Genomic DNA, 12073 nt, shown 5'->3' on the forward strand with positions numbered 1-12073 from the left:
AAATCATGTTTACACTGAAACACATCATCACCATCATTGATTCATTTTGCATGAAACTTGTTTAAAGGAAAGGCTTAAGATGCAACTACTAAGTATGTCTGTGCAGCTAATTGCCATTTACTCTTTAAATGTAGGCACCAGCAGTGAACAACTGCAAATAAAATTCTGGTTTCTCTAGCACTTATTGTTTCATTCTACAGTAAACTAAATGGAGGAGGGTGGAAAAAATTAATATCCATACCTCCATTTTTAAAAATCTAGTAATCTGCAAGATTACCAAATTGCACAAATACTAAAATGCTAAAATACTACCCAGTATAAAGCAACAGTAAAAGATTCTTTATACTGTGTCAGATAATAATGCAGCAAAAGATGTAAACTTTCATAAAATTAATATATAATCTAATGAAAGATAGGAGCCTGATTTTTTTTTCTTCCTTCACTTTATCCTCCCCTTTAAACCAAGACCATTACTGGCACTGTACCACTTCTTCGCCTTTTAGCTAAACGGTAGCCAGTTTACGGTTAGTCAATTGTCTAAATCTGGGAAACTTAGCTAATTTAACAAATCATGATTAAATATTTCATGCATGTCCAGCAAGTAGGGTCATGGATCATGATTCTTGTGGACACTCATCTGCTTGCTTATGTTCCCTTCTCTGTCCGATTAGTTCTATTTTTAAATTCTTTTCTAGCCAAAAGAGCATTGGAAAAAAAATAATGTCAAAAAGGTCAGATCAAAAACTAGCAAAAGAAAGATTGAATCTGAACTGGATCCAGCCAAGAGCTGCAATTTTTGGATTATTTTTCAAGTGGGAAAATACGAAAAAGTAATTTACTGTAAACTGAAATAATACTCTCAGGCATCATTAATATTTGCCAAAGGGCAGTTGCATACAAAAGTAAACCTGGATGATAGGGAAATATTTTAGAGTGAGGGTAATGGTAGGAGCACTTTAACTTGCATACATATTTAGTGCCTTATTCTTATTGTGTTTTAACTTTTTGCAATCCAGGAAATGTCCTTCTTAGCATGCATATAAGGATTCCAAGCATGTTATTAACCAATTTGCAAGTAAACCACGCCTATCTGCAAGCACTCTTACTATAGTATGCGGCCAGATTTTAAAATGCAATCATCTCTTTTGTTCAGTTTCTATTCTTCTGATAGGAAATCTTTTTCAAGCCAAAATCTTGGCGCCAAAGATGGTTTATTCTTATATGCATAAGATTGCAATAGAAATGACTTCTGCCAGAATATATCTATCCACATCAAGGAATATATTTCTACTAATTCTTCAGAATAAAGAATCCCTTCCAAAATCTGATGAGATGAGGCAAGCATATAAGACTTATTGGCTAAATTATTAAGAGAACCCAACTATATAGTGAATTTTAGTTCAGAATATTGAGAGCCTGAGTGACGGAATGAAGTCATTAGATAAAATTTCTTCCTTTAAATGTATTTTCTTTCCCAGACTTTTAAACTCTAACAAAAACAGGTTAATAAAGAAAATAAAATTCTGCAAATCTTGTAATTGTCCCCAGAGAATGATAAAATGTAATTCTCCAAAATCACATATGAAATGATACAATAAGTGAGCAAGGGTACAATGATTTTTATGATGTGATTTATTCTATTTGGGGAATTCTGGGAGTTGTAACTCCAACACATCTGTTATTACCAGGGGTGGGTTCCACTTAGCTTTCTTCCTTGAGGAACTTTGTTTCACTGACAAATTTGCTTGAGGTATGACAGGTGTATGTTTATGGCCATGGTTTGTCTTCCCATCCTGATTGGTCTTCATTTGTGATTTCTGGGTCTTGCTTCCTGATGGCTGCCCAGTGCACAACCCTGATGTGATCATAGCATCTCTCGAAGGGCATGAAAACAGAATTAGCCATTGAATGGGAACCTTTCCTATATCTCCAGAGATTTTACAAATTACTGAAGCCTGATCACTTTGGGTGTACCTGAACTCTTAAAATAAAAATACATGATGGTACAATATTTCTTATGCGGAAGAAAGTGGAGTATAAAAGTCTGCTTTTGAGGTCATATCCAACATAAAAAAAAATCTGAAATATTGTGTTTATATAGTAGGCTAGAAACTGTGCATGCTTCAGCAATTCATAGACAAGTGATAAAGTTCTCCCTTCTTTGAGTACTGATGGTAGTAACCATACGAGGGCTTAGACATGTCAGACAGAATTGCTTCTTATCACTTATCAGTGTCAAGTTGTCAAAAAACCTAGAGTTCTCTCACTGACATGCCATTTTCAAGCCAATCAAAAGTGAAAATTGTCCCAATGGTCCTAATCTCACCTTCATTACAGCACAGAAATCCAAATAGCTACAGATAGCAGAAAGGACAAGTAAAAAATTTTCCTATGACCAGAAAATTACTTATCAGCAATAAACCCTTTCTAATACAATGTTTTGATGAAACAGAACCTCTGGTGATCATTTGAGGTAATCACATGGGCACATCCATGTGTTTTCTTGGCAGGTATGCAGAAGTAGTTTGCCATTGCCTTTTTCAGAGATAGTTTTTCAGTCTCCCAGTTGATCTTACAGCGATTTCATAGGAATTCTCTATCCAGGTCTGATCATGCTTAAATTTCAAGAATTACCAAAGATTAGCTACTTGAGCATTTGCGATCAAGCACCGTAGGAAGCAAATATGGCCTAGCCTCCACTTCCAGCTACGATTGTTGAAACTCTTCCTTCCATAAGTCAACAACAATTTTACAGAACTCAGATAAGTTGTCCAGAAGGGGTTTTTTTGGGGGGGGGCTTTTGTGCCTTAAGAACAGAAATGATTAAAAAAATAACACAAAAGTAATGACCATATCACCAAAGCTGCACTGAGTAAGCAAGCAGGAGTTTGGAAAGGGAGTTGGAAGGGCCAAGGTGACAGGAAGAACTAAAAAGGAAGCGAGGAATTGCAGAATAACAGAGTTGGGAGGGATCTTGGAGGTCTTCTAGTCTAAACACCTGCTCAGATAGGAAACCCATTTCAGACAAATATTATCTAATCTCTTCTTAAAAACCTCCAGTGTCATGCCCCCATCAAAGCCTGAATCCACAGAGGATGAGCTGGAGAAGGGGCTGACCAAGTTTGAGGGGGCGGTCTTGTTGGCTTTGGAGGAATGCGGGGAGGAACAGGATGAGGCATTCCCGGGCCCCTTGGGCTTGCCAGTAGGGAGGAACAGGGGCAGGACAACCAAGAGAAGGCAGGCAGTGGAGATGATGAGGAATGGAGCTCAGGCAATGAGCAAGGACCTCCCCCTCCTGATCCCTGAGCACGGAACAGTGGGCTGAAATGAGCAGAATTGATTTTTATAGGAAAAAATGTAAAGATCTACATCTGCATAGGAAATACATAAGGTAGAAAATGGCAGGAGACCTCACTTGGCAGTAAAGAAATTTGGGTGTCCTTGTCAGTCACAAATTAAATATGGATAGGGTGTCGCAGCTGCTAAAAAGACAAATGCTATCTTTAGCTCTGTGTATTAACAGAACATACAGAGTCCAGAGTCCAGATCCTGGGAGGTAATTGCTTCACTCTACTTTATCCCCCATTTAGGGTATTGTTTTTAATCTAGGCACCAGCATTCAAATTCAGAAGAGGGCTACGAAGATAGCAATAGCATTTAGACATCTACCGCTTCACAGTGCTTTTACAGCCTCTCTAAGTGGTTTACAGAGTCAGCATCTTGCCCCCAACAATCTGGGTCATTTTATGGACTATTTGAACTGCCAAATTGCAGGCAGCCAGCCATCAGCAGAGGGCTGGAAATCAATTGTTCTCTGAAGAACAATTAAACCTTCTGAGTACCTTCAGGTTACAGAAAGGACAACTAAGGGGAGATATGATTCCAGTCTTCAAATATATGAAGTAATATCACACAAAAGGAGAAATGGACTTATTTTCTATTTCCCCATGTAGGAAGAAATATCCTTCTGGGTTCAGCTCCAAGTGGGGAAAAAGACACTGGAAATATGGAGACTGCTTGGAAAGATGGTTTAATGGTGGACAGGATCACATGGTTTGAGTTCCTGAACAGAAAAGGGACGAGATACAGTGAGTCCCCGGGTTTTATGCTCTCTCTGGCTTTGAACTTTCTGGAGCCCCAAAAGAGTATCCTGATTGGTTGTCAGACTCCCAGGGGGTGGGGGTCTTAGCTAGCCTTGCTGGCTGATGTAATCTTCCCAGGTGCCATGTGGTGAGTTTCTGTTGCTAGATGGGTCTATTGTGTTAGTTTCTGTTGCTAGATGGGTCCTATTGTATTGCAGATGATGGTTCATTGACAAAGATAGGAGGAAATTGAGTTTCTGCCTCTGGCCCATTAACAAAAGGAGGGGAGGCAGGAAGGTGGGAGCTGCTTTGTCTTTAAAACATGCTTCTCCATTTCTCATACAGGGAAACATAATATTCTGCCTTTTAAATATTTCCTAAAATATTTCATTCTTCTAGGAAAGGGGTGGGTGCTAACTTCCTACACCCAGAGGGCAGAACCAGAACAAATGTTAAAACTACAAGGAAAGAACCTCAGATTAGACATTGAGTTTTACAGTAGCCATAGTCCAGACTGAACCCCAACCCATTTTTTTCCTAAAACACTGCAATCCAGATTGAAATTTCAGTTTGAACTGAAATTGATGAAGTTGTTTTAAGAAGTAACCAAGAACAACCATAGGAGAAAAGCAGCGGAAGCTGCAGATTGAATTGCCTTTATACTGTACTGCTAAACTGTTGCATGATGTTCTTGGGTCGGGTTTAATGTAACGTGTAAAGGTATCCACTGTGTTTTATAAACCATGATTTGTGGCTTTCAATAAATTTGCTACATGGCTAGTTCGAAAACCTAGTTAAAAGCAGATAAATATTCACAGGTAGTCCTTGATTTAGGATCACAGTTGAGACCAAAATTTTTGTTGTTAAGCAAGACATTTGTTAAGTGAGCTTTGCCCCTTTTATGACCTTTCTTGCCACAATTGTTAATGAATCACTGCAGTTGTTAAGTTAGTAACATGGTTGTAAACCGAATCTAATTTCCTCATACATGGTTATACAGGACACTGCAACCGTCATAAACATGAGCCAGTTGCCAAGCATCTGAATTTTGATCACATGACCATGGGGATGGTGCTACAGTCATGTGAAAAATGGTCGTAAGTCATTGTCTTCAGTGCTGTTGTAACTTTGAACAGTCACTAAGATTGTAAGGTTGTAAGTCGAGGACTACTTGCGAGGCAATCTGATAACGTAGATATTCCAAATCCATGTGTGTGAAATTGTAGTTTAAAGCAGACAACCATGGTTTGGTCATCATGATCAAAGTTGTTCTGGTACACATCTGTTTGCAATTCAGGAGAAACAAGTTGTGTTTTATTCTGGAGACAGTAAAATAAGTAATTTAGAAGATTTAGAGTGGAGAAAGAGGAATTCTTTCAATGGTCAGGATATATTTACTATTTTTTACTGCACCTGTAAACTCCACAGATGATATGCTAGAAGAGAACCATTTTGGAAAGAGGTATGTATGTATTCTTGCATAAAAGCAAAGCTATCGAGTAAGAGGTGAAAATAGATTCGTGGCATCTTGTTTTATTTTGTTTTAAAAAAATTTTTTTAAAAATGAAAGTTTAAGCTATGGCCTATGATTTCATGGTCTAAAGACCAAACTATAAAATAACTCATGTTTACTCCACAATTAAGATGCCACAAGATTCATTTTAGCTTGTGTACTATCTATTCTCAGGAGTTACACTTCTGAAAGTAAACATATTATATATATGCAATGGCCATGGGTTTCAATATATGAAAAGCTATTAGAACTGTAAATAGAATAACAGAATTGGAAGGGACCTTGGAGGTCTTCTAGTCCAACCCCCTGCTTAGGCAGAATACCCTACCCCACTTCAGACAAATGGTTATCCAATCTCTTCTTAAAAACTTCCAGTGTTGGAGCATTCACAACTTCTGGAGACAAGTTGTTCCACTGATTAATTGTTCTGTCAGGAAATTTCTCCTTAGTCCTAAGTTGCTTCTCTCCTTGATTAGTTTCCACCCATTGCTTCTTGTCCTGCCGTCACGTGCGCCGGAGAATAGCTTGACTCCCTCTTCTTTGCGACAGCCCCTGAAATAGACTGAGGACAGTCTACAACTAATGATGTTACCTAGTTAGGGTAATGAAACATCTGCAAGAAAACAAGCAAGCTCAGAGAGCACCAAGGAGCCCGCATTTCAACCCTGAGCTAAAAATATTCTCCCTTATTGGTACTGTGGCTTTTGTATGGCACAACCAATTAAAATATGTGCTGGTGTATACTTGAGACCCTGAGAAACAAAACAAGATGCACTGAAGAAGTAACGGGCCTCATCATACCATGAAGAAAGAATGGTAGCAACTCAACTGCTTCACTCAACTTCAGTTTACATTTTCCTTGCAAATAAGGTATGATGGAATTTAAAATGTTAAAGACAATTGCTATGGAATATACAGGCAAACTGAAAGCCTTGGTGGTGCAGTGGACTAAGTGCTGTTATGTAGCACTTAACTGCCAGCTGCCTGCAATTAGTCCGAGTTCAAATCTCACCAGGCTCAAGGTTGACTCAGCCTTCCATCCTTCCAAGGTAGGTAAATTGAGGACCCGGATTGTGGGGGCAATAAGCTGACTTTGTAGAAACACCGCTTATGGGGGCGAAAAGCCCTAATAAGCAGGTATATACAAAAGAATGAAGGCTATTGCTATAAGTGCATTGTAAGCCACCCTGAGTCTTCGGAGGAGGGCGGCATATAAATTGAACTAATAAATAAATAAATAAATACTGGTGTGGTCTACTTGAATTTCCAAAGTTGGTTTGTTGCTCTCTCTACCTGTAACTTGTCTTCATGCAAACCCATGAAGTAGCTGATTGGTGGTCTGAAGGAACATACCGTAGTTACAATGGGGAAGTTGGATCAAGAAGAAATAGCATCACTGCATGAACTTTTCCTCTGACTGGCTATAGATAATGGGTTTGCCTTATAAGAATGAAAGATATGGCTAGGTTTCCTAAAGAATTTTTAAATATACCATACATTGGAGAATTCAAAGGAAAAGTAAATATATAAATCAGGCACCTCCAACTTGGCCCGTTCATGAAGTTTCAGATTAGTCATTGAACCCCAAACATTTACTATATGGAAATAATTTAATAAATACTATTTTAACTGATAGTACTACTGGTACAAACAATAACATAATGTAAAGCAATAAGAGCTCTATTTAACTTTTATCAGCAGAAAGGGGCTTGTGCAATGGGAAAGAATATTGGTAAGATAAGCCCTTCCTGAATATGATCACTAGAGACTGAACATACGTGTTAGCATAAGTTAAATTGTAATATTCAAATGATTTCTTTGTGGAAAAAACTATTTAATGACAAATGGAGAAGAAGCATGTGGTATAGAAGCCTAGAGAACAGTGGCATAAATCACAACAATAAAAGGAGCACTAAATGTATGCATGTCTTAATGACTAAACTGAGGAAGGCTATTCAGAAAATCAGGCAGTGACTACACAAACTGGCAAGATTGATTGCAAAATAAGCAACATCTGCTCCAGAGAAGGAAGTGCTCTCTAGAGGCCCCTAACTGAGAATGAGCAGAACCCATAAAGCAAATCATGATAAAAGTGAGCATATCCCATCCTAAGTGTGGAATTGGCTTGGGCTTGCTCACTTCACTCCAAATTCAACTCCTTCGCCTGTATCCTGGATAACATTAGTAGAAACAATCGATCTGATGCCTGTTGCAGAACATGCCTGCTTTTATTTGTTACTCAACTTGTTTTCTCTTTTTCTTGTGAAGGAAGTGTTCAAACCCAGCAAAGACTGTATTGTATATTAGGCACTGACTCCTTTGACGGGATTTTAGCCCATTCTTCAAAAGGAATGGGTGGGATTTTACTGGTGGAAACCATGCTCATTATGACCTAGAAGATCTTTAATGTAGACACTCGAGCTTCTGCTTTAAAGGCACCACATCAACCTGTGAGAAATCAGCTCGTTAGATTTCTTAAAAGCTTCACAAAAACCTGAAAAGGTTGGACTTCTTTAAACAACAGGACAGAGGTGCTGTAAAGCATTTTCAAATGCTCACAATCATCTTGCAGCACTGATTTAGTCTCTCAACCTAAGAATGAAGCTAAGATTTTGATATGTTCTTGCATGAAGACCTTTAACAACTTGTATCCTATATCCTTAACCAAATAACTAGTTAATGTTGGGGGGTGTACTGGCCAAATTTTTGTTAGCTGACTGACCTCTGGAGCCTGAAGAGGTTCAACTAACTTTAGAAGCCACTACAGGAAGAGAAAGATCTTAATTAAGTTTTGTTGTTAATGCAAATTGTGGCATTGATCAATAATGAAGGCCATATAGTATATCACACTTTGCCATGAAGTATATCACACACAAACTCTGGCATGTCTTGTTTCTTCTGAGTAAGCCTGATGTTGAACCTTAATGTGCCGTGATTATATCTCCTTCCTTCCCATTTAGTTCCCATTTAGGATGACAAAACTTACAAAACACTTCAAAATATATCCAAGGGAAGACCTTGCTATCTAAGTTTTCCATCAAAAATAGACATATTCGTACCCTACACAATGAAGGCAAAGCAAAATAGCGATTAGGAATGTGATGCTACCTTTAAATGGAAATAAAACGAAGCAAAATGAAGTCACTGGGTTTTGTAGAAGCAGAGATATGAGCCCAAATATTCAGTCTTCTATTCTAACCAATGGGGTTAGAATAGAAGCCTGCTATTGCTGTAAGTTAGGACAGTCACATACAATCACTATCATTGCAAGGGATAAATTCATAAGAACTTACCTGCAGGTGAATAGTCAGTAATCAATGCAGAGAATGCATTAAATTTTGAATGACTAAAAATGACAGAACATGGGTCTGATTAAAGCAACATGGATTATCTTGCTGTTTGGAGAGGTCACTAGGGGGAGCCAGAGAGCCAAGGAACCACTGTGAATTACTCAGAAAGACTTAGGTGGAAAGTTGCTGGGCAAAGCAAATGGTTTCTCATGTCCTGTCACAAAATACTTTCAGAGCTTCTTATAACTGCTAACTGGGCTATAAAAAGTCTTCTCCGCTACAAATCTCAGTTACATGTTTAAGACAATCTAATATAAAAGAAGTTGGGAAATGAAAGTTTAAGATTTCCAACATCTGTAGATTAACACACGCTGATATTTGTAAGTTCTGAACAAAGCATTCCAAAGGAATAATTTACGAGGCAGGCTGGAGCAAGCAAAGCCCTCCTCTTTGGAGCATTAAAATAGTCTTTTCTTTTGATAAGCTCAGAGGCCTTGACTATATCTTTCTGCAAAGGTAGGAACAGCCCCTTTGTTGATGCGGCCAGTAGAAATGCTCTTGTGTGAAAGCATGTACGCCAAAACAAAACAAAAATCTTCACTGAAGGAGATGGCTATTTTAATGCTCTGAAATACTTTGCTAAAGCCATTGAAGTTTTTGCAGAGCCTCAATGCTCTATATCAATGCTATATAAATGAATAAACATCAAATTCTCTATCAGTGAGTAGGGATAATGTCGTCAGAAGAAATGTCCATCTGGGTTCAGTTCCAAGTGGGGAGAAAGACACTGGAAACATGGTGGCTGTTTGGAAAGATGGTTTTTAATGGTGGACAGGACCACATGGCTTGAGATCCTGGGCAAAAAGGCATATGGAGTGGAGAGAGGAATATATTTATACACGCTCTTGGGCCCTGCCTTAGAGTTTCCTGTTCCTGTATAAGAAATGTATCCCATTAGCTGTCAGACTCCCAGGGGACGGGGGTCTTAGCTAACTTTGTAGGCTGTCTGTGTCCCAGGCTTGGTTGAGCCTTGCTGCGTGATGTAATCTTCCCAGGTGCCATGTGGTGAGATGGGTAGAGGGCTAATCCTATCATGCCTTGAGGGCCATGTCTTAATTCCATCACCCTGGAGCTGAAGGGGGGTGGGGCAGGGAGCTGCAAGAAGCTGCTTTGTCTTTAAAAGCATGTTTCTCCTTTTCTCATCCAGGGAAATATAATATTCTGCCTCTTTAATATTTCCTAGAATATTTCATCCTTCTAGGAGAGGTGCTAACTTCCTACAATGTGATGTTATGGAAAGTAGAGTCTATTTTATTGAGCATATCACCTTTGACTGGGCTCACACAATGTATTAATACATAAACCATTGTTTACTCATACTGTCCAGTTTCATAAAACCATAAACAAGCAAACTATAACTTGATAAATCCTATTGTATGAACAAAGCAAATGACTTGTCAGCCAGGAAGACTTTTCTGTGGATCCTAGGTATCGTTCCATGCAATTTGATATATAGATAATAATAGATGCTAAACTGAACTCCTGGTCATTAGCTGATTTTGTCCGCTAAATCTAGTTGGCTTAGTTGCTTCTAAAATTGCTAGAGATGAAGAAGCAGCTATTTCCCAAGAGTGAAGGTCCTTAGGCAAGTTTATCTCTTTCTCTCTGATCTATAGAAGAGAATATATGTAGCTCACAGTGGAACTGTGGAATCCTTGGTGTTCTCTGAGCTTAGTTGTTTACTTGGTTCCATTGCTGGACTAGGTAACATCATCATTACATGGCATTCAGACAAACCAGCCATCAGTAGACCCGTAGAGATAAACCACATTTACACACCATTCAAAAGAGACAATAAAAAAGCTAAGAAGGAAGCAAAAAGATCAGAACACATTCTCTCTAACAACCAACATCCAGATACACAAGGATTAACACCAAATTATCAAGCAGAAAACAATACTCTAATCAAGGAACCTAACAAGGAGAAAACCATACCCACACTAATACTGATAGGGCAAGCTATTTTATATAAAAAGGAAGGGAAACCCCACTCTCCCTAGCACTGATGATATTATCTAGGCAAGTAATGAAATATCTGCAAGTAAATAACCAAGCTCAGAGAAAATCAAAGACTCCATAGCCTCTGATCTATTTTACAGGGCTTTATAAAATTGTGATGGATAATGATTTTGATATTAACAGAAAGTTGACCAAAAGAAATGTCAGTTCTGCAGGGATCTCTTCTGGGAGTGGTCAAAGACGATTACAAGCACAGATGCTCCTTTTTCATGTATTGATGGGGTGCAACAGAGGTAGAGCTTCACTTCTGCAATCATGCAAAGCAACTTGACTTCTTTTTTTATGGTCCCTAAGGACAACCCTACAGCCCTGATCCATCCAAGCTATGTTAGATGGGTTAGATGCAGTTGTGGTAAAGCTACCAGATCTGAGCTGCATCCCAGTATAAGCAAAAAGATACAGAATAGAAAGCTGCTTCCTGCCATCTGGTGGTCATAAAGAGTTGTTGTGAGATTGTTTCAAAGAATTGACATCATTCATATAAAACATGTTATAGTTAATCTTTTCCAGAAAATCTCTGGATGGTCAACTATTGTTGGAGTAGGCAGATATGAAGATACCTAAGCATTAAGCCTAGGCCATATAGAACTTTAATTCAAAACTTTGAATCAAACCCAGACGCCTCCTAGTAATCAGAACAATGCTCACAAAATATACAGTACCATACAGTACGTCTGCAAGAAAACAAGCAAGCTCAGAGAGCACCAGGTACCCCTCATGTCAACCCCTAGAGCTACAAATATTCTCCTTTATTAGGACCATACACTTGCAACAAGCATCAATGAGCAAAATGACTATTATATTTTGAATTAACTACAATTTCTGGGTGGTTTTCCAAGGAACTGCTATGTTTAGCATGTTGCAGAAGTCTAACTCCTTTGGATACTTTTTAAAATTTGATTCTTTCAGTGAAGATTTGATAGCAGCTTGATCCATTTTCTAGACAATTGATATTATATTTATGCATCTGTTTTTTATAGTCCTGTGTAGCTTGCTTGAGGGTGCATGGTCTTCCGAAGTAGCTTACAATAAAGAATTAGCATCCTTATATCTTCCAAACCTGGTGTAACTGTTTACTACCTTCTTTAGATTTCTAGCCCTAATAGTTG

This window comes from Pantherophis guttatus, chromosome 3 (assembly GCF_059756535.1).
Source record: "Pantherophis guttatus breed Tessera chromosome 3, ASM5975653v1, whole genome shotgun sequence".
NCBI classification, from domain to species: domain Eukaryota; kingdom Metazoa; phylum Chordata; class Lepidosauria; order Squamata; family Colubridae; genus Pantherophis; species Pantherophis guttatus.